The sequence below is a fragment of the Felis catus genome, chromosome D3 (assembly GCF_018350175.1).
Source record: "Felis catus isolate Fca126 chromosome D3, F.catus_Fca126_mat1.0, whole genome shotgun sequence".
Classification (NCBI taxonomy): domain Eukaryota; kingdom Metazoa; phylum Chordata; class Mammalia; order Carnivora; family Felidae; genus Felis; species Felis catus.
The window spans coordinates 51,045,327-51,065,924 of NC_058379.1; the positions used below are offsets into that span (position 1 = coordinate 51,045,327).

The 20,598-nt window shown below is 36.4% G+C and overlaps 1 long non-coding RNA gene across 2 annotated transcripts in view; it reads right to left on the reverse strand.

Moving 5' to 3' along the window:
• The window catches only part of LOC102900114, a 97,292-nt gene that overhangs the window by 21,813 nt on the left and 54,881 nt on the right, over positions 1-20,598 (reverse strand). The gene's annotated exons all lie outside the window — the stretch shown is intronic.

Here is a 20,598-nt window from a genome sequence, read left to right on the forward strand (position 1 = left end):
AAAGATACCTTTAATATTGATTTTTGCCCTTGATTTTAAATTCTATTATTTCTGAGGCATAGGAGTATTTTTTGTTCTGTGTAATATAATTACCTGTGTTATTCCCTTTAGAGTAAATGAACATTTTTGAAATATTCTTGAATTTTCAAACCAATAACCAAAGCTAAAGTATGAGATTTTCTTTTGCCAATAGGAAAAAATCTAAGAGAAACTGGTAACTTTACCTAATCTTTAAATCAATACAGAACCATTGCCTAAGATTACTGAATTCTGTTGGATTGATAGGTAATACTCCAGGATGCATCATGGCTGACAACTTTTGCCTTGGAAACAGAAAAAAGGCCAATGGGCCAGAAAAAAGAAAAAAAAAAAAAGGATAATCAACTAAGTAATTCCACCTCATGAGAGAAAATGATGAGATATATTAAATTCAATCTTTAGGCATTTTATTGTTAACTCTCAGAAAGTCAATATAACAAAGTAAATATAGTTTCTAGTTCTTTTTTTTTTTTAATTTGGTGTAGTTCAGTCTACAGAATAAATTGGAGGAGAAAATAAAAGGAACTATCTCTCATTTCTTTTAGTCATAGTTGGTTTGAAATTGTTCCACGAGGCAGACAGACATTTTGTCGGTAGAATTGGATCTAAGTGACTCAATAGTTTTTGTTCTACAAGGAGAATCCTTATTCGAATTCCCAGCCCTGTGTTTGTCTTTGTATATCACTTGGCTTAAAGGTATTTAACATCCTCCAAGCATCAGTGACCAGCATGTGTAAATTTCCCTTTCGGTCTGGGAAGTTATTGGTTAAAATCATCCAGGAAGTATGGTAGAGATTAGTTTCCTTGTCCAGTCTTTCTTCTAAATGGCAGCCATGCTTGAGCTGTGCGGCAGAGGAAAAAGCAGAAAAATCAGAGAAGCCAGCAAGCAGATGGCTTAATTGTCAAGTCCATCCTATCCATCACTGGACCATGTGCTATTTTGGCAGTCCAGGAAATGTTATTTCTAGGAACAGCGGGAGCTGCTGCTAAAGCCAGCAAATACATTTTTGTGGTAATGCCATTGGCCAGTAACATTTAATGTCACAGCTAGAGATAACAAAATTTTATAGCACAGGTAGTAGTATTAAGTATTTAACATCACAGGTAATGGTATTAAATATCTGCTATCACATGTAATGATACAGATACCTTTGCTTCTTACTCCATCCTTAAGAAACGGTGGAACACCCACACATCCTTATGTGCCTTTAAAACCATTTTCAAAATGTAAGATATACTTATGGGTTTGATAAACATCGTTATAACAATTATAGACACACTAAATTTCACTGGTAATTTCTATTTTTAACTTGAAAGCTATTAGTAATGTCTATTTTTTCCAGGATGATGGAAACTTACAATAGAGAACTATATTTGATCATAATCTGATAACATTCAAATATTCATGGTACATACCGGTTCACACAAAATGACTGATGGTAATCAGGTTGAAATGAAAGCTTCATTTTTGTCAATAATTGGATTTATATTGAGTAATAGGAAACCAAAGTGTTGAAGAGAGTAATATTATATCACTAAAAGAATCTATGTTTCATATATTTTTGCTGTTGTGCTTGAAGAAAGAGAGAGAATATATTAAGGATACTACTTTTAAAGTTCAGTTTGGCAAAGTAGTTACTATAAACACATTTGTTTTTTAAAAAGTAAGATTTAGGGGCGCCTGAGTGGCTCTGTAAGTTGGGTGCCTGACTTCAGCTTAGGTCATGATCTCACAGCCCGTGAGTTCGAACCCCATGTCAGGCTCTGTGCTGACCACCCAGAGCCTGGAGCCTGCTTCAGATTCTGTGTCTCCCTCTCTCTCTGCCCTTCCCCTGCTCATGCTCTGTCTCTCACTTCTCTCAAAAATAAAACATTAAAAAAATGTTTTTAAATATGGTTTACATATATAATTACTGCCTACAGATCTTCAAGAGCTTTATAGAAGAGCTAGCCAACTTTTGAAAGGAGGGAAGAAAATATCTATATATATGAATGGTATAGGGGCACCTCGGTGGCTCAGTCAGTTATCATCAGACTCTTGATTTTGGTTTAGGTCATGACCTCAACATTCATGAGATCAAGCTCCTCATTGGGCTTTGCGCTGATAGTGTGAAGTCTGCTTGGGATTCTCTCTCTCCTTCTCCTTCTGTTCCTTCTCCGCTCATGTGCTCTCTCTCGAAATAAATTAATAAATGAAATAAATTTTAGTATAGAATGGTGTATAAACTGTTGTGTCTATTTTACTTGGCAAACATCACTTGCTTTCCTCTAACAAGAATTTCATGTTTATATGGTTCCATAATCACCACACAGAGGAGGGCCATTATAATAAAAAATACGACTAGTATACAAAAATACCATTAAAAGGAGGTTTTAAAGTTTTTTACATTTTTAAAATTTATTTACTCATTTTGAGACAGAGAAAAAGAGAGAGCAGAAGAGGGGCAGAGAGAGAAGGAGAGAGAGAATTCCAAGCAGGCCCTGTGGTGTCAGCACAGAGCCTGACTTGGGGCTCAATTTCATGAACGATGAGAACCAAATCAAAAGTCGGAAACTTAACGGATTGAGCCACCTAGGCACCCCAAGTTTTTACATTTTGAAAAACATTCTACCAATTCCTATTTCTGAAATATGAAGTCATATCTGCTAATTTAAATATAATTTAGATATTTCAATTTGTAAGTTTCCTTATTTTTTTTTAATTTTTTTTTCAACGTTTATTTATTTTTGGGACAGAGAGAGACAGAGCATGAACGGGGGAGGGGCAGAGAGAGAGGGAGACACAGAATCGGAAACAGGCTCCAGGCTCTGAGCCATCAGCCCAGAGCCTGACGCGGGCCTCGAACTCCCGGACCGCGAGATGGTGACCTGGCTGAAGTCGGACGCTTAACCGACTGTGCCACCCAGGTGCCCCTCCTTATTTTTAAAAAGGTATCAGTTAAAAAAAAAAAAAAGTTTTTGCGGATAGAGTCTCCTTTGTTCCCTTAAAATAGTTAAGTTAGTCCAAAAGCTATGATGATTTTAGTGAGGAAGAACAGGGAATTGATTACTTTAAGATTCCACACCTGAACTTGGAGGTCAAGGACAGTTGTGAAACAGAGGAGCAAGTGTTAGCTGTGTGTTAGGCATCTTTACCTAACTAAATCCAAGGTGCCTCATTCTCCAGGTAATGGGGTCTAACTTCTCTTCTCTTACCCAATCACGCTGAGCAGAGCCCTGTCTTCTATTAATCCTCCCAGAAGCAGTCCCTGAGGCAAGAATTCAGGTGCAAGTGATTTGTTAAGGAAATTCCCCTGGGAGGAAGCAGGAGAGGCATTCACCTAAGCCTGTGGCATCAGTTGAATCCCAGATTCCGCCCCAGCCCTCAGGGAGCTCTGTAACGGTAATAACAACCCAGGGACTGTCCAGGCTTGAGGCAAAGGAGCGGAGCCTCTGTGCTCTCATACTTAGTCAGCCATACTGTTAGGGATGGTGGCTGGGGGGTGGGGGAATAATTTCCCCTGTACTTCTGGCTCCCCATAAGGGTAAGAGCTCCTCAGCAAGTAGCAAATACAGTCAGCTGCAAAGTGCACTGAAGCTGGGACAAGGTTACAGAGATCGTCCACCAGTCCGATTAGGAGGGCGCCATCAGTGTCTGCTACAGCTCCATCTTGCAGGAGTATGTAGGTCCAGCTCTCCCTCAATTATTTCTGAGGAATCCCAGTAAGAGCCTATCGCTTCCTGGCTGTCGCTTGTTTCCTGTCCCTTCACTGTACCTCCTCTGGTTATGCCAGTGTGCTCTCCTGACCATCTGGTGACTGCTGCTGCAAGCTGTAGCCCTTCTTCCCTAGTTAGCTATGACCTGAGGGTGGACACAATCCCTTCTCTTTAATCACAACAACGGGGACTACAAGGCTGTGTGGTGAATAGACTTAAGTAAATATTTAAGATAAAGTAACAGAATTACAAAGTAGAAAAGGAAAACCTAACTGGTTCCTGTGTGCTATGGTTCTGCTATTCCTTAGAGTGACCAGCCCTGGGCTTTCTCCCTGTTCTGCCTCTGTGTTCTTGAGATCTAACTTGCCCTCTATCCCCAAATAAGATAACGATACCCCTCTGACTTGTCACATTTAACAAACCATATTTAAGGCACTATAAGAAGTTTTTTTTTTAAGTTATAAATATTTTTTCATAGAAAAAAAAAGATCATTATAACATCATTTATTAAACAGAAATCTGAGAGTCCAGTCTCAAGTATGTTTGTGTAGAATAATCACTATATTCTTACTCTTTAAAGGAATAGTGGCTATAGCCTTGCCTTACCTCTGCACCACTAAATATTTGTGTGAAAGGCTTGCCTAAGACATTTTAGCTTAGACCCTAGAATGCAAAAACTGTTGCTTTTTAAATATTAGCTCTGGGGGCACCTACCTGGTTCAGTCGCTAGAGCATGCAACTAACTCTTGATCTCAGCTGCTTTCTCCCTGCCCTAGTATACATTACATTTAGTTTACATGTCATTGTAAATTATTTTATAGAAGAGGAAGGTAAGCCTGAAGACTTTAAGGAATTTTTAGAAGTCACATGATTATTGCATGGCAGAACTAGTCTCCCATCATGCATCACTCATCTTGAAATACATCTTTTACACTATTCCACTCTTTTATTTAAGAAAAGGTTTTATAGTGACAAATGTTGTCTTATGTTTGTATACCATCTTGTGGGGGCTGTAGAGATCATTTGACACATAGTGTGGCCTCTTAGGATGTTTTGAAGCACCATTCTCTGGTAGAAGAATGTCCTTGTTTATGAATCCTGCCTTACTGAGAGACAGGAACTAGACCTGTCCTTTCCAGGCTTCCTAATAGCTCGGGCACAAGAATACAATCCAGGAAGTCAAATTTGAGGCTTTGCTACAGAAGAACAATGTAAAGAAGCAAACAGGCCCCACAGAACCCACCTTTGATAGAGGGTGGTGGTAAAAGTGGCTGGCTTTTATGGGTATCATGGGTGAAGATTCTGGCATTCAGTTCCAAGGGTCAATTCTGTAAGCAATACATTCATTTCCAAATTATTAATTTGGGGATAAAATTCATGCTTACTTCTGTGGGTGTTTAAGAGAATTAAATGATAATGCATGGACAGTGCTTAAACTTATGCATAGCACAGAATATGCACTCAATATGTTAGCTTTTATGGAGATGATGATGATGATGATGGTCTCATTCTTCTTAAATCCTTCAATGGTTCCCCAGATTTTCCAGATAGACATCCAACTCCATAGCTTATGCCACAAAGTCCTTCAGGAGCAGAGCTTTGCCTCCTTTCTTTGCAAACCATTCCTTCCTCCACACAAGATACAGAGATTTTCATGAGTTACATCTACCTACTTCCAGTTTCTGAATATACAATATTTTTAAAAGTCTCAGTGCCTTCATGTATCTATCCTTTCCCAGAATTGCCCTATTGTGGCTATGAAATTGTTTTTCAAACAAAAACATTTCCAGGAAGATTTTGCTTACCAAATTTGAATTAATGCTCCTTCCACTCTCATAGTGTGGTATCTATTTCTCCATCTCAGCATTTAATACAGTATAAAGCCCTTTGGACTTAAAGATTTGTCACACTCCTACTGTCAAGGAGAGTACAGAATATGTCTTACTTGAATGGTTCTCCATACCATTTAATCTTAGAGAACATTATTGGATCAAAACAGTTTAATTGGAGCCTTTTGGTAGAACAAGTAGGGAGACCCTGAATCAAAACAGTTAAATTGATGAAGGCAACATCCACTCCCTTCTGAAATTATTGAATAACCTATTATTTACTGTTAAACATGTGCAGATCTTCCCTTGTTAAACATAATAGTTGAATTCATCAACCTATCTCCACATAGCCACTGCTCTCTCCCTCCCTTTTCCATGAGTTTTCTATACTCACTGTGTCTACTTACTTCTTCATCTCCAATTATCCTTCCACCCATTCCAATCTGGATTCACCATCATCTCCACCACAACACCAGGCAGTTGTCACCAAGGTCACCAATAATCTCCAGATGAGTAAATCTAATGAACTTTATCCATAACTTTACTTGCTAGACTTTTTACCTACATTGAATAATGTTGAAGCATTCCCTTCCCTTTGTAACTATGTTCCAACACTCTCCTGGTATTTCCCCTCGCCTATTTGTACCCTACTTCCCAAGCTCAGCCTCTTCTATTGTCTTTAAAACTCAGAATTCTTTATGATATGATCTGAGGCCTGTATCTCTTTTTGTTTGTTATCCAAAGAAACCTCTTCTAAGACTGTGCCTTTAATATGCTCCAGATACTGTTGATACCCGGAACCTAGACCAGTGACACACTGTCAATTTTTACTTGCTCAGTGTATGATTGAGTAAATAAGCAAACACCAGAAAGCTAGATCGAGTGACTTTTTGTGGTGTACTGGGCCTTAGGATGAGCACAAAAGAGTCCAATAATGCTTTGGAAATAATGGAGAACCACTGTAACTATATGACTAGAATCTCTCATGAGTTTAGAGCTTGTGGTCTCTGAAAAATATTTATCTATGACAGGTATATTATTTAATAGCTCATTCCATCAGGAAGCTCTGTTCATAGTTTAAAGCTCATGCTCTGTTTATGACCTCTTAGGCTGAGCTGAATTGGCCATGCATACTTATACAACAGAAATCCTGAGTTTAATTTCAGGCCTACGGTGCAGAAAAGAAACAATAGGAAAAGCTTCCTATTGTTAGCAGAAGGTGGAATTTTCCCCACGGAAGCAGTAGGTTTTGTGGTAAATGGGGACTCGTGGAAGAGTGTGGCATTTTGTGTAGGCTGGGCAATGTGCAAATCGGAGAAGGAAGGATCAAGAGCAAAAAGAATAAAGACACTTCTTTATAATGTCTGTTATGTAACACATAGACATTATGCTATCTTTTGTGCTAGAGAGCTCACACTTCAACTTTAAGGGCAGTGAATTGTCCTAAATGAGAATGTACACTTTAGGGGATCTCACTAGCAAAATATCAAAAAGTCCATACTCCAAAACTATATATATACTATATGTAGGTGCTATATAAATATTGTATATATTTATACCTATACATATATGTTTATATATACATATAATATATAATATATACATATATATGTACATGTATAATACTTCAATATTATATAATGTAAGAGAACAGACACACATAAGAAACCAAATCTTCTGATTTCCCCAGAAATAACCAGAATCTCCTGTTTGTTGAGGACACAGTAGAATATAGAAATACCGAGGTTACATTACCCTAACATTTAGAACATGTCTAAGACCTAGAGGATGCCGTAAGCCTGGTATGTATTTGACAAATGCCTTTGGGTGAACAGATGATACATTTAGCTTTTAGTTTTTAAGATCAGTATTATTCCTTTTGTGAATTCTAACACAGAAGGGAGTCCTCACTAGTATTTCACCTGAGTTCTCAGGGCTGGCAATCGGGTGAGTGCTTAAATATGTTTACTGGGTATATGAATGTTTACTGGGAGGAAAAAAAAATCGATGAATGAATAAATTAAAAAATAGCCACTAGTTTCTAAATACTAAAGTGCAGGGGCGCCTGGGTGGCGCAGTCGGTTAAGCGTCCGACTTCAGCCAGGTCACGATCTCACGGTCCGTGAGTTCGAGCCCTGCGTCAGGCTCTGGGCTGATGGGTCAGAGCCTGGAGCCTGTTTCTGATTCTGTGTCTCCCTCTCTCTCTGCCCCTCCCCCGTTCATGCTCTGTCTCTTTCTGTCCCAAAAATAAATAAATGTTGAAAAAAAAATTTAAATACTAAAGTGCATAATGATGGGACAAAAAAAAATATACCATGCTGAACTGATGAAACATATATTCTTTAAGAAGCACACTTACGGTTTTTTGTATTGCTAAACAAGTTGGATTATAATAAAATAATGCATCTCAAAATTTCATATATTATGCTTACACAATTAAGGTTGGGATAAATTTTAAAATATTGAAAACAGTTAAGATCGAATTGCTAATGTGAAGCTAAGAGAGAAAAGGAAAGGTTCCTCCTTGGAAAGATTCATTTTATTATAGGTAGTGCCTTAGCCCAGGGATCCATGTAACAGTAATTTTAAAGCTGTTGTTTTGATTGTGTACTGTTAAAGTCATTTACAAATAAAGTCGTTACCAGTCTCTTGAACAATGGAAGAGATAATACATTTAGAAAGTAAAGAGTTAGTTAGTGATGTCATCTATGGATACTAAGTGAACAGTGTAGATCATTCTTGAGCACTGCCTTCTTTGGATCATCAATTAGACTTAATATTCTAGACTAAGAGTCTAGAAAAATAATTATTGCCCAGAGGTTGAAAGTTGCTTAATATAATGGAATTAACACAAACTAATCTCACAGGGGACTCACATATAAAAAACAATCCAATGAGTAGTTTCACATTACATAACTACACAGACTTGCCCAGTATTAGAAATTTTAGAAAACTTGAATTTGTTATAAAGGAGTTACTTGGTATATGTGAAAACACAACCGAGAAAGTAGAACTTACAAGGATGTCCTTTTTCTATCTAGGATGAATTATCCCCTGTTATAACAGAGCATATACCTGCAGTGATTAGAAAGTTCTTGTCCACCAGGTAAGGCAGGAAGGGGTAGAAAGATTATGATACTAAGTATATATTTCAGTTTATATAGAGGATTGAAAAGGGAATGAGCTTAAATGGCATGCATTGTCTATATCCCTGTAATTGATGAAGTAGTCCATACTTTGATTGGCTTAAGTTCCAATTCTAAATTTAGGAAACATATCACACTAATCAGAGAATTCATAGAGGTATATTTTATCTACCAAAAGACTCAGGGAGCACAATAGAATTTCACTGTCATTGCTCTAGTGTGAAGACTCATTCTTAGACTTATGACCCTTTTGGCTCTGTCATGGTTATATATTGTTCTCCCTAACAAATGCCAATGACTCTTCCCTACAGAGATAACTTACCTGGAAATGTTTCTGAATGCTTCCGTTAAGTCTATCCATACATATAGTACATTGATTCTCTAACTTTGGTGAATATAAATATCATCCAGAATATGTAGTAGAATCTCATAGTTCCTGAAGAAACTCCATAGTTTCTCATTCTAAAGTTCAGGAACCTGAACTTTTAACAAGCACCTCAAACAGTATTAGGTAAGTAGTCCAAGAAACAGGATTTGTGAAAATTCTCACATAATGATGTCACTGTATCCCGGAGTGTGTATCAATACCACTGCCCTTTGATGTTGGCTGTGCTGGTGTCAATTCCCATGAGATGCCTAACTGGGTTATGCTGGAGCTAATGATCTGGCCAGAAGGGTCAACTGGTGCCCACTGGTACAGTCACTGGTGTGTCAGACCAGCACATGTTCTGACGGGGAAGGCAACTATACTCATCAAGGCTGCCATGATGTACTGAGTGATTAGTATTTCAATATTTACCCCTGCTAATAGCAGTTCTTGGTCTATTTCCTGAAGGAGAACGCTTTCTGACTTGCCTCTGAAGCAAACTTACTTTTTTCTCTCTCTGGGGAAATATTGCTACTCAGATATCCCAAGAAGCAAGGCAAATCTTTTTCCAAGTCAGTAATAGAGTCTTATGATTTCTTTATAGGTAGGGTTCACATATGTGGGGCTAAAGTTTGACGATCAAATAACTCAGTTTCTTCCAGAGGCCAAATGGCCAAAAAATATCATATATATATGATATATATATATATATATATATATATATATATCATATAAAAATATATCATATATATATGATTTAGAATTTAAGAATTTTCCTAAATATGAGTTGTCATAAAACAAGAAAACAAGAAATAGTATTAGGAGAGGCAGCAGATTGCTTTGTTCTTTTCTGTTGTGTATCACAGAAAGAAAAAAGTTAAGCATTTACCTCTCTGAGATAATAGCTTATTGAGGGTGAAGCATGGTGGGAGTACATGGGTATCAAAAGCCCATCCAGCCTAGTGAACCTATTTATTTGTTCTTTTCCTGTGTTTAGATGTGGCAGTGATGAATGCTATTTTCACACAATACAATGCCTGTAGCTGGCACTGGGACCACATTTTTTAATGAGCTGGGAGCAGCCATCTACTTTCATATCTTGGCTACTGTTCTACTTAACACAGACCTTGAAAAAAGCACATTTAGTTAATAAGTGTTTAATCACATTTCATAAATGTGGTTTGCGGAAAGCTGTGCTCAAAAAAGTCTAATTTAGGCTATAAATTGTGTGTATTTAACTTGATTTCAACAATCTATACTGTTTTACTTTGTAATATCTGCTTCTGAACATATAAAGCTCCCCTCTTGTTTTCTTGCTTTTTAGATTTCAGCCTTTGATTTAGATTGTTACTTTAACCTGCTCCAACTACTTACCTAAAGTGATTATTTTTATGATACACTTGGAAGCACTTGTATATCCAAATGCTAATTAGGCATACCTATATATTTACATATATATTTATAAATATGTGTAGATATTTTAAATTGAGGTAAGATTGCTATATAACATTATACTGGTTTCAAGTGTATCACATAAAATTTGATTTTTGTATACACTACAAAGAGATCACCACAATAAGTCTAGTTAACATTTGTCACCATACAATTGACCCCTTTCTCCCATGTTGCTCAACCCCAACTCCCTTCCCTTCGGGTGACTACCAATCTTCTCTGTATCTATGAGTTCTATTTGGATTGTTTTGTTTTTTATACTCTACATAATTGAAATTATATAGTATTTCTTCTTCTGTATCACTTATTTCACTTAAAATAATGCCCTCAAGTTCTATTCATATTGTCACAAATGGCAAGACTTCATTCATTTTTATGGCTGAGTAGTATTCTGGTGTGTGTGTGTGTGTGTGTGTGTGTGTGTGTGTGTGTGTGTGAGTGTGTGAGTATAATCACATAGCCTTTATTCATTCATCTATTGATCAACATTTATGTTGTTTCCATATCTTGGTTATTGTATATAATGCTACAGTAAACATAGGAGTGCATGTATCTTTTTAATTTCATGTTTTCATTTTGTTTGGACAAATATTCAGAAGTGTAATAAATGGATCATATGCTAATTCCACTTCTAATTTTTTGAGGAATGACCATACTGTTTTCCATAGTGGCTGCACCAGTTTACATTCCCACCAGCAATATACAAGGGATTCTTTTCTACAAATCCTCATCAACACTTGTTATTTCTTATCTTTTTGATAATAGCTATTCTAATAGCTGTATGGTGATATCTCGTTGTGGCTATATGTGGTTTGCATATCTGTGATGATTAGAGATGTTGAACATCTTTTGTGTGCCTGTGACCACCTATATATTTTCTATAGAAAAATGTCTATTTAGATCCTCTGCCCATTTTTAAGTTGGACTGTTTGCTTTTTCACTATTGTCTGCATTATTTATATATTTTGGATATTCACCTTTTATCAGATACATAGTTTGAAATTTTTTCTCCCATTCAGTAGGTTGCCTTTCCATTTTGATGATTATTTTCTTTGGTATGCAAAAACTTTTTAGTTGGATATAGTCTTATTTGTTTATGTTGTTGTTGTTGTTGCCATTGTTTTTGTGTCAAATCAAAAAAAACTCTCATGAAGACAGATGTTAAGTAGTTTACTGCCTATATTTTCTCCAAACAGTTTTATGGTTTCAGGTCTTACATTCAAGTGTAATCAATTATGAGTCAATTTTTATGCATGGTGTAAGACAGTAATCAAATTTCATTCTTTTGTATGTATCTTTCCAGTTATCCCAACATTATTTATTGAAAATGCCATCCTTTCTTCATTATGTATTCTTGGCTCTAGGTAAGCATGGATTTATTTCTGGGCTCTCTTTTCTGTTCTATTGATCTATGTGTTTTTATCTCAATACCATATTATTTTGATCACTATAGCTTTGTAGTAAAGTTTGAAGTTAGGGAGCATAATGCCTCCACCTTTGTTCTTTCTCAAGACTTCTTTGGCTCTTTGTTGTATTTTGTGGTTCTATACAAATTTGAGAATTATTTGTTCTAGTTCTGTGAAAAATAGCATTGGAATTTTGATAGGGATTTCATTGAATCTGTAGATTGCTTGAGTAGTATGGACATTTTAACAATATTAATTCATTTAATCCATGAACATGGAATATATTTTCATTTATTTATCTTTTCTTCAATTTCTTTCATCATTAGGATCTGTCCTGGAGAATGTTCCATGTGCACTTGAGAAGACTGTGTATTCTGTTGCTTTCAGATATAATGTTCTGTATATATCTATTAAGTGTATATGATTTAATGTTTCAGTTAAAGCTGATATTTCTTTGTCAATTTTCTGTCTGATGACCTATGCATTGATGTAAGTGGGGTATTAAAGTTCCCTATTATTATTTTACTGTTGTCAATTTCCCCCTTTAGGTCTATTAATATTTGTTTTATATATTTAGGTGCTTCTATCTTGGGTGTATAAAAATTTAAAGATGTTATTTATTCTTGTTGGATGGATCCCTTTATCATTATGCAATGCCCTTTTATTAAATTTTTTTAAATGTTTATTTATTATTGAAGGAGAGACAGGGTGTGAGTGGGGGAGGGGCAGAGAGAGAAGGAGACACAGAATCTGAAGCAGGCTCCAGACTCTGAGCTGTCAGCACAGAGCTCAACGTGGGTCTCAAACTCATAAGCCATGAGATCATGACCTGAGTAAAGGTAGGGCACTTAGCTGACTGAGACACCCAGGTGCCCCCACAATCTTTTCTTTTTTAAAGTTTATTTTGTGTGATATAAGTATAGATATGTCTGCTTTCTTTTTGTAAAGAAAATGTGTCCATTTGCATGGAATACCTTTTCCATCCCTACTTTTGTCTTTTAACCTTCATAGTAGTTTTATAAGTGGTAAATCTATTACCTTTACTAGATTTGCCTTTACCAGTGGCATTTTTATTTTCATATTTTTTGTATGTTACTTGTTAGAGCTACTTTTTCAGCTTAAAGAATTCCCTTTAATATCTCTTGCTAGACTGGTTTAGTGGTGATGAACTCCTTTAGCTTTTGCTTGTCTGGAAAACTCTTTATCTTTCTTTCAATTTTGAATGATAAACTTGCTGGGTAGAATATTTTTGGTTGGAAGTTTTTGCTCTCAGCACTTTGAATATCTTATGCCACTCTTTTCTGGCCTGCAATATCTGCTGAAAAACCAGCTGACAAACTTATTGGAGTTCCCTTGTATATAACAAGTTGTTTATCTCTTGCTGCTTTTAAGTGTCTCTCTTTTTCTTTAGACTTTGACATTTTAACTATAATGTGCCTTGGTGTGGATCTCTTTGGCTTTATCTAAGTAGGAACTTTTTGCACTCCTTGAAAATGAATGTCAGTCTTCTTCTCTAGGTTAGGGAAGTTTTCAGCGTTATTTCTTCAAATAAGTTCTCTACCACTTCTCTCTCTTCCTTGTGGTATCCCAATAATAATAATGTTATTTCATTTGATGTTGTCTTAAATGTTTCTTAAGCTACCTTCACTTTTTTTTTTAATGAGAGAGAGAGAGAGAGAGAGAGAGAGAGAGAGAGAGAGAGAGAGAGAATGGGGAAGAGAACAGGGAGAGAGCATGGAGCCCAATGTGGGGCTCAGTCCCACAACTCTGGGATCATGACCTGAGCCAAAATCAGGAGTCGGATACTCAACTGACTGAGCCACCCAAGTGCCCCAAACTACCTTCATTTTTTAAAATTCTTTTTTGTTTTCTGCTCTGTTTGGGTGAGCCCTATTGTTCTATCTTCCAGGCCACTGATGTATTCTTCTGCTTTATTTAGTCTGCTGTTGAAGCCCTCTACTGTATTTTGCAGTTCAGTTATTATATTCTTCAGCTCTGTGACTTCTGTATGATACTTTCTTGGTGTTTTGTTTTGTTTTGTTTTTGTCTTTTTCTTGAAGTTCTCACCATGTTCATCCATTCTCCTGAGATTGGTGAACCTCTTTATGACCATTGTTTTGAACTCTATTAGATAAATTACTCCATTTCACTGAGGGTTTTTCTTGGGGTTTCATCTTGTTTTTTTCACTTGGAACATATTCCTCTGTTACCTTATTTTGCTTGACTCTTTCTCTCTGTTTCTATGTATTGGACAAAACAGCTACCTCTCCTCCATCTTGAAGAGTGGCCTTGTGTAGGCAATGAACTTTATCATTCAACCTTGCTGCAGCTCTTGGTTATCTTTCAAATCTTTGTAATTGTCTAAGCTGCCCGACTTATTCTTAATAGTTCCCAGTTGTTATAGGTGTGCCAAGCCTTGTCAGTGTTCCAAAGGGAGAGATCTCAGTCAGCATCTAGTTTCAAGCTTATTGGAAGCCAGACTCTCAAGCAGCAGCTTTTAAAGTATGCACACAGGAGCACTTGGGTGGATCAGTTGGTTAAGCATCTGACTTCAGCTCAGGTCAAGATCTCAGGGTTCATGGGTTCAGGCCCTGCATCAGGCATTGTGTTGACAGCTCAGAGCCTGGAGCCAACTTTGAATTCTGTATCTCCCTCTCTCTCTACCCCTCCTCCACTCATGCTATGTCTCTCTCAAAAATAAAATAAACATTAAAAAAATAAAATATGCAAACATATATAGTCCTGTGAAACTACCATCATAACCTCTACTGGCCTTCAGACCAGGTGATTTGAATATATCTTCTTGGTGACAGTGCAAAATCTAGAGCTCCCGACAACTGGATAAGCTCTTTTCTGAGAGGTACCAGTGAGATCCACAGAGGCCCAGGGAGAGTGTGACAATGGTATCCCCTGGCCTATGTTCCCTGAGATCACCTCTGTTAGCCCCTAGATGTGTGGTAAATCTGTATTTGCCCTTCAGCCTGAAGCTCCAGGACAAATAGGCCTTTTTCACTGGAAGACTGGGAGTTCAGTCTGCTGTCTGTGTTGTGCCCTGGGGATGGTAGCTTGCCAAGAACTGTCTTTCTGATTGTTTTAGTCTAGACACATAACCCCTTCCCCTCCCCTAATCACTAGAGTCAGGTGACCAAGGGGTGTCCCCTGTGTGGACTACATAAATCTTCTGGCTTTAGCAAGCCCACTGGTGCTAGCAAGGGGTAATGAAGAGGCAAAATTGGTGTCAACCAATGCCTTTGCATCCAGAGAAAGTCCCAACTGATCCCTGCACCTCTGGCAGATGCTTTGGGATTAGCTAAGAAATCTCCTTCTTGTTTGGTCCAGGTGTTTTTCAAACTGTTGCTTTTGTACTGGTTCTCAGGGTGAGTGAATCTGTGCATAAGCCCTTTGAGAATGGACTTTCCATTCCCCACAGACTTTTGTGTCTTCTGGCCCCATTGGTTTTCTAAGCTGGATGTTTTAAGGGATAACCCCTCCAGTGTGGACCTCAAGGTTGAGCTGCCTGATGTAGGAAAAAAAACTCCTTGGTCCTCAAGGATAAACTCCATAACTGTGATATCCTTCCTGGTTGTGGGTCACTACACCAGGGATGGAGTAAGACTGTGTCTCTGGTTGTCCAACCCCTTTCAGTGTGGTCTTGTTAATCTTTGTTGTGCATGAGCTGTTCTAGTTTTCAGGTCTTTCTCAGAGGGAATTCATCCATATGAAGCTGTAGATTTGGTGTGTTTGTGGGAGGCAGTAAGTTCAGGATCTTTTTATTCTGCCATCTTGAGCCTCCCCTCTCCTTTCCATTTAATGAGACTTATATTTATCTCTGTATTTTGTGGTTTAAAATTCTATCTGATAACAAAGAGGCACAGTGTAGGAATGCATGCTGAACATTCATATAGGGTGTATTGTTTTTCCTGGTGGCACATAACGTTTTAAAGAGAGAGATAACTGTTAAAAAGGGTAAAAAAAAAACCAAAATAAAAAAGAAATCTACAACTTTTTTGTGCATTTTGAAAATCAAACAATAGTGCAAAATAAACATAAGAATAAAACTAATTTTTTTTCTAGAAAAGTTTTTTTCCAGAAACTTCTTCCTCCTTTTATCTTCTATTCTAACAGTTCCTTAGAGCATTGCAGTTTGTTTCTGCTCATTGGTTTGAAGCTGACAGAAATATTTTGAACTCTTCCATTAGTGGACTATACACTTTTTCCTTTTTCACATATTCATCATCACAATTTTGAAGTCTGGGTATTGGAAGAGTTTTAGGACATAACTGAATGGGTCTCTTAAAATTTCCCTGAAGGCAATGTTGTTCCGATGTGGCTGATGGTAAACCTGGACTCATTGATATAATGGTATCTGTGCTGGGCAGTAAACAATGACTTTAATCAAGATTCTAAATGTTCTTCAGATTAAATTGCTTTCCAGGGTTCTCTGATTTTATAGAGTGAGAGTGGGTGTATCTGTTTCTATTTTGTAGTTCCATTCCCCTAGATAGCATTTCTTTTAATTCTCAAAGCTGTAAAAGAAACTAAGACAAAAACCTTGCTATTTACCTAGTGATCGCTTTTTGTTTCTCAACCCGAAGTACATCAATGTTAGTAATAGTAGAAAGGAAACAAATGTGCTCTAGTTTTTCTTTTCATTATCATTTCTTTTGAACAGATAGAAGGAATATTACACAAAGGCAAATTTGGTTACTAGTCATGTGATAACTTATCTGAACAAATACATGTTGGTTGGTTGAATGGTGTCACCTTAAAAGGCAAGGCTGTGATTTCACTCAGGCTGCAGTTGTCCTGTGTAGCTTTGATCCAAAATTTTAGAATTGTTTTCAGAACCAGAGGTAGATTTTTATGCTTTCTTTTTATTTTTTTTCCATTATTTCCTTCCTCCTCCCCACCATCCTTTCTTCCCCTTCTTTCACTTTCTACAATCTCTTTTTCCTTCTTTCCTTCTGTTTTCCTCCTGGTTGGGCACCTGGAGGTACAACTCACAAAAGTGTAGGAGCTTCCCTAAGACTGAGGCTCTCTTGAGTTTTTTTTTTTTTTTAATGTTTATTTATCTTTGAGGGGGGGAAGGGGCAGAGAGAGAGGGAGACACAGAATCCAAAGCAGGCTCCAGGCTCTGAGCTGTCAGCACAGAACCTGACGTGGGGCCTGTGAGATCATGACCTGAGCTGAAGTCGAATGCTTAACTGACTGAGCCACCCAGGCACCCCATCCCTTGAGTTTTTAACTCAGTCTTGTTCACACTGAGCCTCCAGCAATTCACCAATTATAGTTTAAGTGTTCCTTCCCCAGTATTGGTTCTGATGGAAGCTTTTGCTTATTGTAAGCTTTGCTTATTGTATCAATAAGATACACCATATCTTATTAACTTTATGACTGTGATTTTTCAGACTTCTATAGTCTTAAAATGATGTAGTGTCTTACAGTTGGTTTGCAGTGATTGATGCTGCTTCTGACTTTGACTCAACTAAGGGAGAAGTCCAGCTGCTGTTAGAGTAAGACTCTCCACCACAAACCTCTCAGGTCCTATCTATACAATTATTTTGCAACAACTCCTCTCTGTCAAGCATGAGCCTTAACATCCCTGGATTGGCTTTTCCATAAGGCAAGAACGCTGCAAGGCAATTTAGGTTTCTTTGAGCTACGACCCAGTTCTAGTGATAGCACATCTATCCAGAACTCCCTTTATCTGCATATCTTTCCATCTCTTTCAGTTTATCAAGTTGAATAGAGGATGGGAAACCCTCTGGAGCCAGAGAATCTTTGAAATAACTTGTCTAGTAAGTGGGGGGCGGCGGGGAAGACTAATAAGAAAGCATTTTGTAATAATTGAATTGACAGCATTTACTTCTTCCTGGTAGCTAAAATGGTGTTGTACAATCGATAGCAACTTCTATCTGATCAAATAATCCAGTGCTTTGCTGCAGCCAGCTCCTCCCCTTGGCTCATGAAGTAGAGTGTGTCCATCTTTTCCCAACTCCATTCCCAGTGACGCCAAGTTGGTGGCTTGAAGACAGTTATGATAGAAGAAATTTTAACACTATGCAAATCAGTAAAAATTAAAAATCGACATCTCCTCACCAAGAGCAAGTTGTTAGATATTTTCCAGATGACCACTGATTTTATTTCTGAGTTAAAATTTTCACTCTGGAAAAGCATTGTCTGTATGTGATTGATTCCATACAATACAAATGTGCAAAATATAAACATATTTTAGAAGTTTGCAAACCTCAACACATATTGGCATGAACCAGCCACTGGTGAAGTTAAATGAGATTACCACAGATTTTTCTTTTTTAATCTTATTTAGGTTGATGACAACATCAGTAAAACTCTAATTACTTAGTTTATTTATTTCTTTGTTGAATATTAAGTTTAAATGTTTTTGAAGAATTTTTTTCAATAACAAAATACAGTTGAGTGTTAAAAAAGGACCTTAATGACTTCTTTGGACCTTTCAAATTTATAGCAACTGGACATTCTTAGACTTTTAAAAAACTGTGTTTCAGATTTAGCTAGTAGTTAAAAGGTTTTTATTTAAGGAACTTTATAAAGTGGAGAAACTTTTTTCAAAGAGCAGCAATTTTTTTAGCTAATATTTTTCTCTTTGACTATTATTAAACCATGACCTTAGAAAGACCAGTTTCTTTTTCTTTTGAGATCTACCAATGAAGAGGCAATCCTCTGTTTATGGTACAAAAGAAACAATGTCCTCTGGAGAACAGCAGGTGAGAGACTGTCATTTTCTGAGAGTCCAGTACAAATGAGTCATTAAGATGGAAGTCCTTATTATGGTATTTATACCTTCAATGAAAATAGCAAGTAGAAATTTTTTCATAAAAAAAAAAATTACACCTAAGTCACTCCTTGTCTACACATTGCTTTAAAATTTTTGTCTAGGTCAAGTGGATATCCTTAGAAAAGTTATCATTCATTTCCTTTTCACATCTTCAAGGTTTTTATTGTTCATCTATTTAATACCTCTTTGATTTTATCTAATATATCTCCAGGGCTTAGGACAATGTCTTATACATAGTAGAAGTTTAAAAAAATATTTTAATGCATGAATATATGTGTGTATCTATTTATAGATCTGTCTTAATAAATTTATGACAGCATTCAGATATAGTATATGACAAAAAGAGAGTATCTAGAAATTAGGGACATTTAATCAGGACTAAACAAATCTCTTTTCCTACACACATTCAACTTTAACTTTCCTTTCTTTCACTGAAGTTCTTTTCCAACCCCATTTCTTGCATCCTTTCCTTTTGCCTGTTGCTGTTTTACTCACTAGCTTCTTATATTACTTCTTTATTCATACCACTTCTTTTCATAGGAATTGCTGAATAATACAGGCACGTGAAATACTGACCCAGTTCATTACCTTCATTCATATTGAAATGTATTACTGAGTTACAGGTCACAGAAATGATTGGTGAATAGAAGCTGTTGTATGGTTACATTTCTATGCATCAAAAGATAAATATAGCACATAGTACCAGAAAGCAGGGAAATATAATCAAGGATTTCATACATGGCCATTACTATTCAAGTGGAAAACCATTTCTGAAATGTAAAATGTTAGTCTGACTCTATCACTGATAAATAAATAATAAATGAATACTTCCTTCCTCAAAATGGTTTATAAATCAATATTTTGAGTATCAAATATCAATATAAAGTATTCCATAATTTACACATGGGTATTTATTGAAATAATTAATAAATATTAACCTTGTTTTTTTAAGGGTGTATATATTTTAACCTATTTAACTAAATGATACTTGCAGAAAGACTTCATTCTCTTTTAGTTAACGTAAGTTTATTCATTTTTTATATTTTAAACAAAGATTAATTATTATTCATGTGATATAAGGAAAATTTTCTTCAAATGAGTAAGAAAAAACACTTAACTATGTTTGATGTACAATATAATTAAGAATATCAACACAAATAAATTCAAATAATTTGTTTAGAAAGAAAAATATTGAATGTTTTAAAAAAACAGATGTGTTTACATATATAACATATACCACTTGACAATATATTTGGTTTGTAAGTATTCTGATCTCTGCAGAAGGTAGTTACTATATAAAGAGTTGTATTCATTTGAAAGGCAAGTAGAGCTGGTATTTAAATGCAATTAATCATATGTTGGCGAATGTATTAAATTCAAACCTCAAAGTCCATACAGCTTTCCACTGTAGGATTATGGAAAGAATGGGCATAGTGAACAGGGGGGAAATATCCCCTGTCTTGCTCTTTTGTCTAGAGACTCTGAACTCAAAGTTCCTTGCGTAATCAGGAAATTCCACACCTGAGCAGGTACCATAAGATGGTTTTTAATGCAAGAATTGAACCCATTTACTTCCTTCCTTGATTCTATTTAAATTAGATTGACCCAAGAGAGAAAGATGTAATTTGGTTAGGTTGTAATTATTTTTTTTTAATATTAATTCGAAAATTATGTGGCAATTACCTGTGGAAAATATGAAGTGTTTACATCTGTTAGTACTTTGGAGATTAAGCCTGAAGTTATTCTCCAGGGAAGAGTCGCCAAGAAGCTTTGGAGGATTTTTTTTTCCCTTTAAATTTCTAACCCTTCACAGTCTTGCAAGACAGATTTCTGAAATAAATTTTAA